At 56.0% G+C, this 15240-nt stretch overlaps 1 long non-coding RNA gene across 1 annotated transcript; it reads right to left on the bottom strand.

Annotated features, from left to right (window-relative positions):
* Positions 1 to 6598: 6598 nt before the first annotated feature.
* Positions 6599 to 10929, bottom strand: LOC115939033 (uncharacterized). The gene is made up of 2 exons (XR_014140846.1): positions 10841 to 10929; positions 6599 to 10130 (listed from the first exon to the last, which is right to left on the bottom strand). It is a non-coding gene; the product is annotated as an uncharacterized LOC115939033 (long non-coding RNA).
* Positions 10930 to 15240: the final 4311 nt, after the last annotated feature.

A 15240-nucleotide genomic window follows, 5' to 3' on the forward strand; every position in this document is an offset into this window, starting at 1 on the left:
CTCAGGACCTGGGAGTTTTGAGCTTAAAAGTGGGGAGGAGAGGGGTGTGTGGCTGGCTCAGTCAGTGGAGCCTATGACTCTTGATCTTGGGGTTGTGAGTTTGAGCCCCACGTTGGTCATAGAGATTACTTAAAAAAAAAAAAAAAAAAACCCAAACCAAAATCTTTATAAAAGAAAAAAAGTGGGGAGGAGAAACAGAGATGCCTGCTCTCTGGTTTTGTGTGCTAATTCCTTTTCCAGAATTCCATGGTGCTAGCCATGACGTCAAGCCACTGCTAAAACAAGCTACTGCCCATTTTACAGACAGGGAAACCAAGGGGAAGGTGACCCTGCTGCTACCTAGATGCCGACCAGTTTGGCCTGTAGAACCCTTGGCTTCTCCTTTCTTCTGGGGGCCCTTCCTCCCAAGCGCTTGGGATCCAAACCCATCCTTCCTTGCCCACAGGTGGCAGGATGTGGTGCATTGTCAAAAGACATTTATCCGCATTTACTGTCCCTTAGGCTCTTTGCTGATTGCTTTACGCGCATTGTCTCTTCCAGTCCTAGAAGCATCCAGTGAGGTAGTTAATGAGGAGGAAAATAACGTGCTGAGAGATGAAGCAACTTGCTCAGCGCCACATAGCTCCCAACCGTGGGCTCCGGCAGCCTTGGGGTGTCTTGTCCCCAACCTTAACCCTACACCTGAGCACCTCTCTGGGTCCCCACAGTAAGAAGGGAGAGGAAAATGATCCTTTCTCATGTGGCTTTCTGCGACAAGACCTAGAAGAGGAAGGTCAGACGTGTCTGTTAGGGCTTTATCTCTTTCCCCACCAGATCACACACACACACACACACAGACACACACACACACCTCTTTCGTCTCACGACACGCGCACACACACCAGCCACCCGGGCGCATGCTCCGGCCGCACGCGCGCGCGCGCGCGCACACACACACACACACACACACACACACACACACACACACACATACACACCCTCTCGTCTCACGACACGCGCACACACACCGGCCACCCGTGCGCATGCTCCAGCCACACGCGCGCGCGCGCGCGCGCGCACACACACACACACACACACACACACACCCTAGTCTCACGACACGAGCACACACACCGGCCACCCGTGCGCATGCTCCGGCCGTGTCGGGTGGGGGACTGCGGGACTGGGTTTTGCCACAGCCGCTGCTCTGCTCGGAAAGCTGCGAGCTTGCGCAAAGTGTCGGCTGGCTTGGCAAAGAGGAAACCGCTCACAAGGTGGTTCTCGTGGGTGGGAAGAGGGGACAGGCTGTGCCAGACGCCAGGATCCTGCTGAGACCCAAAGAAACTGCATGGGGGGGAGGGAGAGAAGAGCGCGCGAGCTGCCCTTGGTCCCCTCCCGGGGACACAGCGAGGTCACAGCTCTGGCAGGCAGCATCTGGGCGCCTGCAGGAGGTGAGTAATGGGTCATAAATAATGCATCAGGGTGAGGCAGGGGGCAGCTGATGGAGGAGAGAGACTCCGGATTTGGAGCCAGGAGCCAGGGGCAGGAAGCCCACCCTTGCCGTGAATGGCAGGGTGCCCCCCTCTCCTGAGCTCTGTTTCCCACAGTGTAAGCCTGGGGCATTAATCCTAATGACCAGCCACTGGGAGGATGGCAAGGCAGAAGGTGTGCGAACGGAAAGATCTGATCCAAATGTGAGGTGGTGTTCCTGCTGTTACAGTCATTACAGTGTCTAGAGAGGCATAAGATCGCAGCGGGTAAGAACAGAGACTCCGAAGCCCCGCTGCCTTTGTTCAGTCCCAGTCACTGGCTGTGTGAGCGGGCAGGTGACTTTACCTTTCTAGGCCTCAGTTCCTAATCTGTAAAATGGACATAATGATAGCACCCATCACACGGAGCTGTGAAGACGACTGACGGTGTTAAGGATGCTCAGCACTCGCAACAGTGCCCAGTGCAGTGATAGCTCTTGTATACGAGAGCTGCCTGTTCCCTCCTCTGGCGGATTTGGCACCACGATGGTAATGACACGCTGGGGCTTGTGATGGACTGATTGTGTCCCGCCCCCCCACATTCATATATTGAAATCCTAACCCCTAAGGTGAAGGTCTTAGGAGGTGGGGCCTTTGGGAGGCGATGAGGTCATGAGGGTGGGATCCTCCTAAGTGGGGTTAGTGCCCTTATAAAAGCGACCCCAGAGAGCTCTCTCTGCTCTCCACCATGGGAGGAAACAGCTGTCTGCAATCCTGAAGGGACCCTCCCCACACCCTGACCATGCTGGCACCCTGGTCTCAGACCTCCAGCCTCCAGAACTGTAGATTAGCCACCCAGTTTGTAGTATTTTGTTGGAGCGACCAGAGATGCCTAAGACAGGGCTGTTGAGCTGACGTAAGTGTGGGGGCGGTGGCGGGGCGCGCCAGGATCCTGCACTGCGTGGTGTCCCTAAAGATTATGGAGGCAGCAGGTGCAGTGCCCAGAGATCCTTAGGCCTGAGGCTATGGGTGGTCCAGGATGCTGACTGTCCCTGTCCGGCATCGGCGCTCACTCGCCAGCCAGGGGCTCTGTTCCTCTAGAAGGCCGCTCATGTCTTCTCTGCGGCCCGACCCAACCCAGACTGCTGAGCCAATGGCTTTGTCTCAGGATCGAACTCTAACCCATCTTGAGACTTGAGACCTCCCAATCAGGCTTCTGATGTAATAAACCCAAAATACTAAAAAAAAACAAAAAAAAGCACTTTATGTGTCTTTTCTGATAGGAAGTGGGATGCTTACAGTCATAATCCAATTCAATTCGACGGTCATGGAGTAAGCGACCACCAGGTGTGATCCTCGGCATCGGGAGGGACTAGACTGGGTTTTGTTTTTTTGTTTTTTTGTTTTTTTGTTTTTTTTTTAAAGATTTTATTTATTTATTTGACAGAGAGAGACACAGCGAGAGAGGGAACACAAGGAGGGGGAGTGGGAGAGGAAGAAGCAGGCTTCCTGCAGAGCAGGGAGCCTGATGCGGGGCTCGATCCCAGGACGCTGGGATCATGACCTGAGCCGAAGGCAGACGCTTAACCGACTGAGCCACCCAGGCGCCCCTAGACTGGATTTTGATTGTTGCTGTGAACGATGAGCACATTCGTGGCTTAGAGACACACGGATGTATTTTCTTACAGGTCCCCAGTCTGAAATGGGTTTCACTGCGCCAAATTCAAGGTGTCCGCAGGGCTGCATTCTTTTTGGAGGCTCTACGGGAGAATCCACTTCCTTGCTTTCTCCAGCTTCTAGAAACTCTGCTTCCCGTGGCTCATGGCCTTCCTTCATCTTCGAAGACAGCAGGGCCGGCAAGCCACGTCCTTCTCCTACTGCCATCTCCACTCTCTCCTGCCTCTCCTCCATGCTGAAGGACACTTGCTATTACATTGGGACCCCTCAGAAAATGCAGGATAAGCTTTCTATGTTAAAATCAGCTGATTAGCCGCCTTCATCGCATCTGCTACCTTCGCTCCCCTCTGCCAAGTAATGTGACCTATTCCCCGGCTGCAGGCATTAGGACGTGAACACATCCAGGGGGAGGCACCATTCTACCTACCACAGGTACTACCATTTGTGGGTTGTCCATGGTGAGCCCAGCCCCGGGTGGGTGCTTTACAAACATCCACTCACTCACTTATTTCTTCAACCAATACTGGCGGAGGACTTCCATCCGAATACGAGGCCCAGCGCTGGATGCTAAAGCTAAACAGCCAATGAGACACAGTCCCTGCCCTCAGGAAGTTCATAGTGCAGGGCGGAGAGGGACCCGCACGCAGACACTGCTGTACGGGGTTAAGGGGGGGTGGTCAAGCCCTTTACTTCACGCCTCTATACCTGTTTCTTCCTCTGTAAAATCAGAAAAATAGTCAATGGCCATACCACCCTGAACATGCTGGATGTTGTCTGATCTCAGAAAAATAAAGTGGCAACTGTCTCTCCAAATGTTAGGAGAATGAAATGAGATAGCATATGAATGGTAGACCATTAATACTGGTATATTATTATTAAGCACGGTATGATGGGCACACAGAGGAGAGGAGTCAGGGAATCAGGGAGTCAGGTGAGACCCAAATTGACACCCCAGGAATAAGCAAGATTAGCCAGGGGAAGTGTAGGAAGTGAAAGGAAGAGTCCCCAGACAGAGAGAATGCATGTGCAAAGGCCCTGTGGTGAACAGGACCCTCAGTCCTCATGAGACCCTGATACCACACCGGGTCTCTTCCTGCTATGTAGGTATAGGAGTTGTGCTCCCTCCCCAGAGGTCCAGAAGCCATAGGGATCCCCTGGATTCTTAGCATCCAGCTTCAAGGTGGCTGGATATGTCACTGTACCTACTTTCCTCATCACAAGGATCCTCACTGGCCCCATACTTTGTGGCCTGCAGCCACAAAATCCATCATTCTAAGAGCCACTAACCAGTGGGCCCCGACAAGATGCCAGGCCCTGGGCTGGGGCCTCTTCAGTTATCAACTTCACTCCTCACAGCTTTATCATTAGACCCATGTGAGAGAGGAGGAAACTTGCCTACGGTCATGTAGGTAGTAGATGGGGGAACCCAGGGCTGTCTGACTCCCCATCAGGAGGGCCACACAGGCCAGCAGCCTAGGCTTTGATGGCTCAGCCCCAGGCACGGAAGCTGGACAGAGGAAGACGGGATGAGGTGGAGCCTTTGAAGAACAGCTAATCTACTTTACATTCGACTAAGGGGGGCCAGAGCCTGGGGTGAAGGCCAGGGCAGAGGCCGGGGCATTTGTTTAAAAGAACACACTCCTCTCTTTCCCAGGAGAAGCTGCAAGAGCAGCAAGCCCCAAGAGCAAAAAGGATGCACTGGCTTGGACGCTTAAGGGAGAGTCCCAGACTGTGCCCTCCCACCCTCGGCAGAGCCTGGCCTTTCCCAAGAGCAGGGACGTCTGATCTCGAGCTAGTGCCGGAGCCAGAGGGAGCCTCTCAGCTCATCTGTTCCTTACCTGGGGACAAAGCTGGATGGACTGAAAGGAAAAAACGCACGTGGAAGCTTCCTGCTACATGGCAATGGCTCCTGGCCCATTACCTCATCCTCAAAGCTAGCAAAATTGGGCCAACTGTTTTCTCTGGGGGAGCACTAACCCGTATCACATCATGACATCTAGCCTACCTTCTTGGAGTTAAACTTCCTTTCTTTTACAAAATCATGTTGATACTAGAGGGCAGTTCGTGTATACCTACGGTGGAATAAATGATCGGCATCTGCGCAGTAAGGGTTTAACTCAGCAGGCCTGGGTTGCTCGGATGCTGCACGTTCCAAAGAAAGGACTGGCCGGCCCTTGACCACTTCTTGGGAGACAGATAACCTCTGAGCCTCTGGAATATCCCGCCTAATAGCAGCTTCTGTGTGTCTGGGGCCCTGGGCCGCACTGTATTGGTTTGCCCAGCCGGGTGACAGTAACAATATGACTTATGGAGAATTCTTGTTTGGGAACGCTGAAGGCCCCAGGCCATGCTGTATCAGTGGCCCTCTTGGGGCCCGGAGACTGAGCGGCTAAGGTCAGTCACACTGGTGCTGCGTTCTTATGTGACCAACATCCAATAAAAACTCTGGACACCAAGGCTCGGGTGAGCTTGCCTGGCTGGTACTCTGCACGCGTTCTTGCACTTAGCGCTGGAAGTAATCCTGTCCCATGTGACCCCACTGCCTGGGGGTGGAGGCGCACCCGGCAGCTCATGCCTGGGGGCTCCTGGGGGTTCTTGGACGCTTTTCTCTCCACTGATGTGGCTCTATATCCTTTCATTAAAATAAGTGGTAACTGCGAGGGGTGATGGCTTTTCTGAATTCTGTGAGTTCTCCTTGCAAATCACTGAGCCCAAGGGTTCCTGAGATTGGGGCCAAATAGCTTACCCCCAGGCCTGCCTCAGTTGTTTTTTTTTTTAACTTGCTATTTGAAATGATTATAGATTTATAGGAAGTTGCAAAAAAGTACAGGAAGTTGCAAAAGAAAAGGTCCTGTGTACTTTTCACTCAGCATTCCCCAGTGGGAACATCTTACAAGTATAAGATCAAAACCTCAGGCTTTAAAATGATATAGGCACAATCAGGAAGGCGAGGGCTGGTAACCAGTTCACTCCTTCCACTGAATTCCCCCAAGAACCTGCAGAGCTGTGAAGACAATCAGGGCTTTTAAGCATGCATTGGCCCCCTTCTGAGGGTAGATGGGCTGGCATTGGCAGAAGTCAGAGACCAAGTAGCCAGGCAAAACGAGGGGGCAGAGTGGCCTTAGGAGGTCATCCCAAGAGATGTGGGCAAAGCTGTCTTTGGCAGGACTGCTTGCAACATTGTTTCCGATAATGAAAACTTGGAAACATCCTGAATGCCCGGCGATGGCGATTGGCTAAGAAGATAATGAAGCACCCACCCTGTAAAATACAGTGCAGCTATTGTGATTACATTGTAGAAGAATAACTTTTATCAGGGTAAATGTTCATGATACACTGGCAAGGAAAAAAAAGAGCAGCAAAAATAATATGCAGTATGATTCTTTGGCGGAAAACACACACACACAAACTGCTGGAGGATATAACCCCCAAGGTATTAACATGTTAACACTGGTTATCTTTAGACAATGGAATTATGAGAGATTTTTATTTTTCCCTCCACATCTTACAAGTTTTCTGTATTGAATATATATGACTATTAGAAGTTTTAAAAAATATTGCCAGATCCACCCCTTGTCTTGACTCTGCACAAACTCAGGCTCTGTGTGTCTGGTAAAACTCCCGGCGGTGGGGGGTTGGGGTGGCGGGAAGGGGAGGGCAGGGGAGGAGGTGATAGGGTGTCTGGAGTTACCCAGAGAGCAAGGGCTGGCCCTGCAGGAGAGAGTCTTTGCATGCATGGGAGAAAGGGGGCAGCAACACCGCCAGTGAGCGTTCCAGGGTGGCCCAGGAGCAGGGAGCAGGTAATCCGGTGCCTGGTGAAATTCCAGAGCCAGGTTGGGGCCAGACGCTCACTCTCGCCCACTTCCTTGTTCCAGCTTTTTTACCTTCTGCTCACATACACCCCGCATTCTCCACCTCCATTCAGGAGCTCCTGGCAGGGGCAGGGCTGCCTTGGGTTTAACTCTGAGCCTCCCTGAGCTTTGCAAAAGGCCTGGCTGACCCAATGGATGAGGGATGGATGGTACCTCCCCCATCATCCCTTTTCCCATCTCCATCTGCTGACTTTCCACCTCTCTGCAGTCTCAGATGCCTCTTCCTCCCAGAAGCCCTTGCTGACCCCTGCAGGCCCCCACTGTACTGCATGCTAACCTCAATCGAAAATTTTAGCAGAGTCTGCCTAGTACCTAGATTATGGGACTCTAAACTCGTTTCCTCTGTCAGTGCATAAACCTTAGCAAGGTCAATGCCCTGGTCAGCTCAGGTTCTCCAATGCACTCCACAGCACAGGATTTGGCACTCAACCAGTCCTATAAAATAAGAGAAAAGATCCACTCTTTTCCCCCTGAGGGCCTTTGACTCACAAGCGGTGAGTGGGGAGTGGGGGGCGGTTCCTGCCTCCCCCTCCCCACTAAGAGAACGAGCTTCCATTGCCCCAGGCTCCTCTGCACCTCCGACTCCACTGGCTAGTTCTTTTTACTTTTTACTTGCTCCAGTCATGGTCACGAGGGGACTGGAGAGGAATGGTGACTCAGCCCAATTCATCACCACAATGGAAAAACCCAGTCACCTGTCCTCCTGGCAACAGGACCGGAGCCGCCTCTGCATCTGGAAGGGCAGCAAGCCATACCGCCTTCAAGGTCCTTTTGTCTTTCACCTGCTGAAAAATCAAAGACTTGAAATATGGAGGCGCACCACCAGTGGACACTAGATTTGCGGCGCGCTACGAATCTCGGCGACCGGGGCTGGTGTGTGCCCTGCACGCCAGCCTCACGGCGGCCTCACAAGTCCACTGTGGTCGGAAGTGGGCACTGTCACGCTTTCAGCCACCAGCATCGGAGTCGCCCTTCCTACAAGGCAGAGCCTACCTCCTCCTAGAGGGTCGGAGAGCGTCTTTTCCCAGCCTCCCTTGCTGCTTTGGCGGATGACCTGCTCTGGGCACCTCTGGTCAGACACGCCCATGCTTGACCGTGATTTAGAAACGAGTGGCACGAGGAAGCCAAGGCCACGCGGAATCCATTCTGGTGAGGACACAGCCACAGCGGCAGCACAACCCGAGACTTCAGAGGCAGCCAGGGTCCCACTGGACGGAGCGTCCAGTGTCCTGCAGCAGCCGTGGCCGTGGACGGCCGTGGTGGCTCTGGCTCCTGAGATGGCCAGAGCTGCCTGTCCCCCTTTTAACAAAGCCTTTTTCTGCTTCAGCTAGCCAGCATCAGGCTCTGTTTGCTGCAACTGCCCAGACTGCTGCATTCGCTGGAATTTCCAGATGGGGATTCGAAGGCTCAGAGGGATCTTCAGAAAGGCTGTGTCTTGCCTCCCAGCGGAGGTGCAGGCCGGTCTCCTGCCCATTTTACAGATGGCAAAGGGCAAGTCCAGCAAAGGCAGTGACTTAGGCAGCACCTTTCAGGTAATTAGGAGCAAGGCCGGGGGATGCGTCTTAAGAGGCCCCCAGTCGCAGCCACCAGCTTGGCCCTCTGCCGGGCTCTGCTCTCCTCTGTTCAAAGCCCTGCCATCCGGCCCGTCCTCAAACAGCATTGCTCCCTGCGCGGGGTGTTAAAGATGAAGAGAGCCCGAGAGCAGAAGGGACTGAGAGCTGGCCCTTCTGCTGTCTCAGCAGGGACTCCTCCTTTCCTGGCATGACTGACCACCGTCTCCTCCAGAAGGGGCCAGGGCCCCCTCCACCTGCTGGTTCCCCAAGCTAAGCACCTGTGCTTGGTGTAACAGCCCCCCTCCCCAGGGGTGGGGAGTGAGGGTTCTTACAGTTACATTTCTTCACCATCTATTAAGTGGCCACTTTTAAGGGTTCAAACCTGCAACCTGATCCACCTGAATGCTCATTTGGGGTTTGTGAAATACCTGAACCTCGTGGATTGTGCGTATCAGTTCAAGGCCATGGTAGATGCCATTCTGCACACAGACAGACATGTCATAGTGTCAAAGCTTTTGTTAGGCAGCCCTAAGACCCTCCTGGGGCCTGTGTCCCCCCCCCCAAGGAATTCAGAACAGGCTGTTTCATGAATTATGTTACTAGAATATCCACAATTAGTTTTGTTTGATGACTAGGTCTGAATTTATTGAAAAGGGCAGAACTCAGGGAAGCCTGAATCTCTAAGACAATCATAACAATTTAATCATCAATAATAGCAACTATTCAGTGAACATTTAAACCACGTGTCAGACCCCACACTAAACATTTTCTTTACGGTCCATCATTTAATTCTTACAAGAACCCTCCGAAGATTCATCACCCCAATTTCAGAATATGGCATGAAGGCTCAGAGAGGATGAGTAACTTGCTGGACATTACACAGCCAAGAAATTAAAGACCCAGCCTGTGCTCTTAAGGACTGGCTCCAGACTTATATAGAACTACAGTCTCCTGGATGTTTTGGACACACAGGTTCACTCTGTCACCACCGACCTCCCCCATCCCCTTTACAAAAGTGGAAAGTGAGAGGCAGGGATTTCCCCCAAGGTGAGCCCCAAGGCTGTAAGAACCCAAGCTTGCTGCCTTTTATGTGGTTTATATACTGTACCCCAAGCAGGAGCATGCACCCCTTCTTAGGCAGCCAAATCTTACCAGCCTCTTCAAGACGGGTGAGTCAGTTAATTCAATGCCATGGCAGATCCCAACACAGCCTGGAGCTGAGGGAAAGCCAGGACCTTACCACAAGCCAGCCCAGACAAAGGGGAGGAGATGCTGCAGGATCTTCTTGACCTCCCACCCAATGTCATCCTGGACCTCCCGGATGACTGGTCCAACTCCTTCCTCTGCACTGAAGAGGCTGAATTCCGGGAGAGGCAGATCCCTGACCAAGGTCGCTGGCAGGGCCTCCGCAGAACTGCGGTCTCCACAAGCACTGTTCTGAGCTGTCTTTGCCCAAGTAAATTCTTTCAAGTCATCAGATTTCCATTCTCCCTACAGTTGGACTCCATCTAGGGACTTTAGCGCAGCCTCATTTGGGGTGACAGGTGAGAGCAACGTCACTGGGCCAGACCAGAGTGAGCCTGAGGAAGACAAGGCTGGGCCAGTTCCCCTCCTTGAGGAGAGCAGGGACCCTGACACTCTGAGCGGGACCCTTGGGGGCCCAGAACACCTTTACCTGGAGACCATCACTCCCCACGAGTTCCCCCAAGGAAACCCTGGGCTTCTGAATACTGGACAAGGCTCCAGGGCCCCTGAGCACCAGGTTCTTTCCGACCCCCCCGGGGCTTTTCCCCGCTGGGCTCCCAGGCGGCGGCGGCGGGTGCGGCCGAGCGGCAGGGGCCGACGGAGGAGGCTGCCGTCCCCACCGGCCGGCCGGGGTTCCCCTCGGGAACCTAAACAAAGACGGACGCAGAGGTCTCCCCCACCCCGGGAACCCGACGCCGCGCGACCGCAGGGGACAGCAGGGGCGGGCGGAGAGCCTTCCACCGCACCCCGCCGAGACCGAGCGGCGGGGCCCCTTCCCCCGCACGCCCGCGGAAGGAGAGAAGCGTGCGGCTCCGCCCGGGGTCTCCGCTCGGCTCGCCCGCGGGGCGCTCCCGCCGCGGCAGGAGGCGGAAGCCGAGGGCCCGGGACGGCCTGGGGCGCGGCCACCCCGCGGGGCCCAGGCGCGCGCGCCCACGCCCGCCACACCCACGTGGGCACGCCCCCCGCGGCGCACCGCCCCCAGCCCGGCCCCCGCCCCCCGCCCCGGGCGGCAGCGGCGCGGCGAGGGGCTCCCGGCTGCGCGCACCTGCACCCGCGCGTTGGCGGCCGCGACACCAAGGCCCGGCTTCCCGCCTGCGCGTCTGTCTCGCTCACATCATCCTCGGTGAGTCGGCGGCGCCCGCGGCCCTTCTCCCCCTCTCCCCCTCCGCGGCGGCTGCGGCCAGCCCCCCACCCGGCGCCGCCTCCTCGCGGGCCCTGAGGTTCGCCAGCCGCGAGCCCCCTCGCTCGGGCCACGTTTTGCTTACGAGGGCGGCGCCCCCTCCCTCCTTCCCAGCCAGACTCGGGGACCCCCGGGTGTCGTGGTGGGGGGAGGCGCGGACAGCACGGCTTCTTTGTTAGGGCGACAGGCGCCGGGGGGCCCCCCTCCCGCCGCCGGGAGTGTCACCCGCACCCACCCCGCGCGCTCCCTCCGCCTCTCGGAGCTCACCCCGACCAGGTGGCGGCGCGCGCCTTTTAGGGGTGCGCGGTCGTGCAATTGGTGGATTTTTTTAACCCGTTTTGGAAGCGGGGGGAGCGCGGCGAGGGGGGCGGCGAGAGCGTTCCTGCCTCCCGGCAGCTCCGCCTGCCTGGCTCCTGGCTCTCCTGCCGCTTCGCTCCTCGCCTCCCGCGCTCCTCTCCCGGCCGGGCCGAGCGCGCTCCCCGACGCCGCAGCGCGGAAATGAAGGTGCTGGGACACAAGATCGAACTGCTGACAGGTACCGCCGGCCCTGCCCCGCGGCCGCCCCGGGGCGCGGCCCTCGCCGCCCGCTACTTTCCGAGTTGGAGCGGGAGCCCCGCGCGCCAGCCGGGGTTTGGGGCGGCTCGGGTTCGAGCCGGAGGACGGGGTGCGGATGCCGGCGGATTCCGAGCTTGTGCGTCGTCTGTCCCGGTGCGGAGCCCGGCCGCGGGAGAGGACGTGGGGCTGTGCTCCGCCTGGCGCTGCGCCAGTCCACCGGGCCGGCGTCCCGCAGGCGGGAGTGCGCGTCAGGGGAGCGGCCCCTTGGGGTCTCCGACTAGCCGAGCTCTAGTCAGGTCACCGAAAGGGAGCTCAGAGCCCTGGCCTTCCAATCAGTGTCCCCTATAGAGGAGCTCTCCGGGCTCCCACCAGGACCCCCGCCAAAGGCCTCTTAGTTCCTGCTCCCCGCGACAATCTGAGCGCCTCTCCCTGGCAAGAGAAGTTTCTTTCTGGGAGTAGAGGCCAAGTGGTCTGGGAAGTGGGAAACCAGATGGGACCCAGCTGACGGGGACCCTCAGCCTTGGGGCCCCGCTGGAGACCACCTCCAGGTTGCTGTGGCTGGAGGTCAACAGAGGACACTAGGTATGCCCAGAAGTGGAGGCGGGAAAGAGAGCAGGGACAGGGGAGCTGGCATCTGGGAGGTGGGAGAGCTCTCTCAGGCATGAGGTCGTGGAGAGACTCAGGCAGGAGGAAGGGGGCAAGAAAGGGAAACATCCTGGACCGCCGGCCCCCCAGTCCCAGGGCCTGGACGGGGGACGTGCTCAATCAGTGTGCACTGGGTGGAAACGCGGAGTCCTGTACCTGTCCTCTGGCACCTGGAAGGCTTTGGTTCTTAACCTCCAGGACCGAAACTGTGTGGTGCGAGAGAAGGGAACGCGGGAACCCTGTTACAGGGAAGGGGGCAGCAGTGTGGGGTGCACTCAGGAAACAGGTAGGAGTCGGAGTCAGGGTGCTGGAGGGGAGCAGAGAGATTTGAGCGCAGGGCTGTGTTTGAACTGGCCCCTACAAGACAGAATTTCTATTACTGGAGAGAGAGGTGGCATTCCAGGCTGCGGATGGAGGGACCTGCTGATACATAGGCCCTGGGAGTGATGCGGGGGCTGGAGGGCCCTGAGCAGGGAGGAACAAGGTCTGCTGGGGTTTCAGGCTGTGAGAGCTAACTCACCTGCAGCTCGTGACAGGCTCACAAACAAGGGAAGGGCTGGAAAATCTGCCCAGGTGCTCAGCGGGGCCACATCTGAACCCCCCTAGCTGGGACGGGGGCGGGGGGGGAGGGGCTGGCCCACCCTCCCCTCCCTGGCCAGCTTTTCCTTGTAGAGCTTACTTGAGGCAGGCCCGCCCACAGGACTTCAAAGGGAACGCACAGTCCACTACGCTCGTTTATGCCCTTGAGGGAAGTTTTTATAAGCCCATGGGTGTTTAGAGCCCTACATGGAAGGCAGAACTTCTGGATCCTCCCCTTCTCCTCTTTGGCCCCAGAAAGGGCCTGGAGGAAGAATGCTCTCGGGAGGCATGTGTGGGGGCTGCAGTGGGCATCCAGCTTTGGGGTCCCAGTGCAGTGTGTGGTTATCTCCTGAGTACTGGGGTTAGGGCCCCTCCTCATCAGCCAGGCTCGCCCCGTTCTGGCAGACTCTTTAAGCCCCACCCCCCCACCCCACCCTGGCCAGCCAGCTGGAACAGGATCCCCTCGGGCACTGTCGTGGGTTGCAGGCCCCCCTTGCACCTCTCATCAGGCCTTGGGAGCCAGTGTATCCCTTCAGTCTCTGTCTTTGTGGTCTTTGCGGCCACACCCCCCCCCCCAACTCCTTCCTGTCCTCTTCTTTGTCCCACAGACAAGGGTTCAAATCCCAACCCCATTGCTGGCCAGCTGTGTGATTTCAGACAGCTTGCTTAGCCTCTCTGACTTCAGTTTTCTCATCTTAGAGATGGAACTGTTGACCCCTCCCTCTGAGAGTCGGCCTGAGGCTCACTGAGGTAGCACAGGTGAGGGGCTTGGCCCTGGGGGGCACCTCTTGGGCTTCATCTTCCTTTTGGTTCCTCAATCCTGGCTGTTCCTGTAATGGAGAACCCCCCCCCCTCCCCTGGCTGGTTGGCCGCTAGGAAGTTTGGATCTGTCCCTACCCCACCTTACTCTGGTTCACAGGCACCTGTGAGATGTTGACCCCTCTCTGCCGTTGGATGTTGAGCAGGTCAAGGCCAGCATGGTGCCCCGTTTATTGTGGTGGCATACAGCAAGTGCTCCATAATTGTCGACTGAGCCCAGGCGCAGGCACACATAGCCCACCCATCCCATGCTCTCCAGGATAATTTCTTAGAGACCTTAACGCCCTGCCCCCCATGTCAGCATTAGGGAATTGTTTCATTAAACCTGTTTGCTGAATTCCTATTTCTCCAGCTGTTGATAGTTTTCACATTCTCCCCGTTTGCTATCATGCCCATTTTCCCGGTTAGGTCAGTCCCTTCTCCATACAGCTGGGAAGAGGTGGAGCTCAGCTTCAGACCTGAGTCCTGAGCCCTGAGTCATCCCTGTGTGTTCAGACTCCCTGGCTTCGGGCCAGTCTTTGAGCTGCTCTACACTTTTCCCATCTGTAAAATGGGACCATCATGGCGCCTAGCTGGTTGTGTTCTTCAGCGAGCTGTGAAAGCGTGCATGAATGTTGAGTGCAGTGTCCGGCAGGCGGTCAGCAAATGGCAGTTGGAGGCCTGATGTCCCCGAGCTGCTCCTCAGTGTCCTAGGATCTCTTCTTCTGGAATGTTCCCGTTCCTTCTCTGGCTTCACACAACCCAGATCTCCCTGAGATTTGCCCTGGGGGGACTCTGCTGAGACCTCAGGTTCCTGCCACGTGGGACGAACTGGGGCACAGCATCTGGAGTTACATCACAGCTCTGACATCAGGTGCGGAAAGCCAGGTGCCCCTCACCTGTGGCGCTGGGAGGATGTCCATAAGTTGTCGTGCCCAGTCTGAGCAGGTCTTTTTGTTGCAGAGAGAAGTGGTGGGTGGTAGGGGCCGTTCTTGGAAGTCTCGCGGGTGACTGATGCACATGGTGGCCACCATTCTCCAGACGCCCTCCGTGTCTTGAAGTGTAGGAAGGGCAGGAATTTGGTGACCAGAGGATGTCATGTCAGGGTCTCCTCTCTTTTTCTCAGCTCCTCAGAAAATTCTTAATGTCTCTGAGCCTCATTCTCCTGATCAGCAAAATGGGTATAAGCGCCCTCCTTCACTGAGCACTGTGAGAAGGAGCCCGGTACGCTGCCATGCCCGCACACAAGCTTGCTACCGTCCTCAGAGGACAGACTCTTGGTGTCCTTTGTAGCTGCGCCCTTTTTTCTTTCGTAGTGTGGTGTGGGGAAGTGGGACATCAGTCTGCTCGCACATAGGAAGGTGATGGCTTGTGTGCATTTTACTCAATATGCCCCCAAGGTGGTTTGGAGTCCAGAGAGAGCTCTAACGTGGCAGATTTGGGGCTCTGGTATGGTCCCTTGGGAGCCTTGATATTGGATGCTGGAAATGGTTTAAAAATACCCAAAATTTAATCACTCGATGTGCGATTAACAAGCTAAACTTTTGCCTGTTCTGTCATTTGGATGCATGGAATATGTAGTCCCACACAATTTCATAGACTACCTTTAAATAGTGTTTGATTCTTGGCAGGTGTGTTGACCCACATTTTACATGTGGGGGAAAATGAGAAGCATAGATTTATCCCAG

The sequence above is a fragment of the Leptonychotes weddellii genome, chromosome 16, assembly GCF_054177405.1.
Source record: "Leptonychotes weddellii isolate Sample4059 chromosome 16, ASM5417740v2, whole genome shotgun sequence".
NCBI classification, from domain to species: Eukaryota; Metazoa; Chordata; class Mammalia; order Carnivora; family Phocidae; genus Leptonychotes; species Leptonychotes weddellii.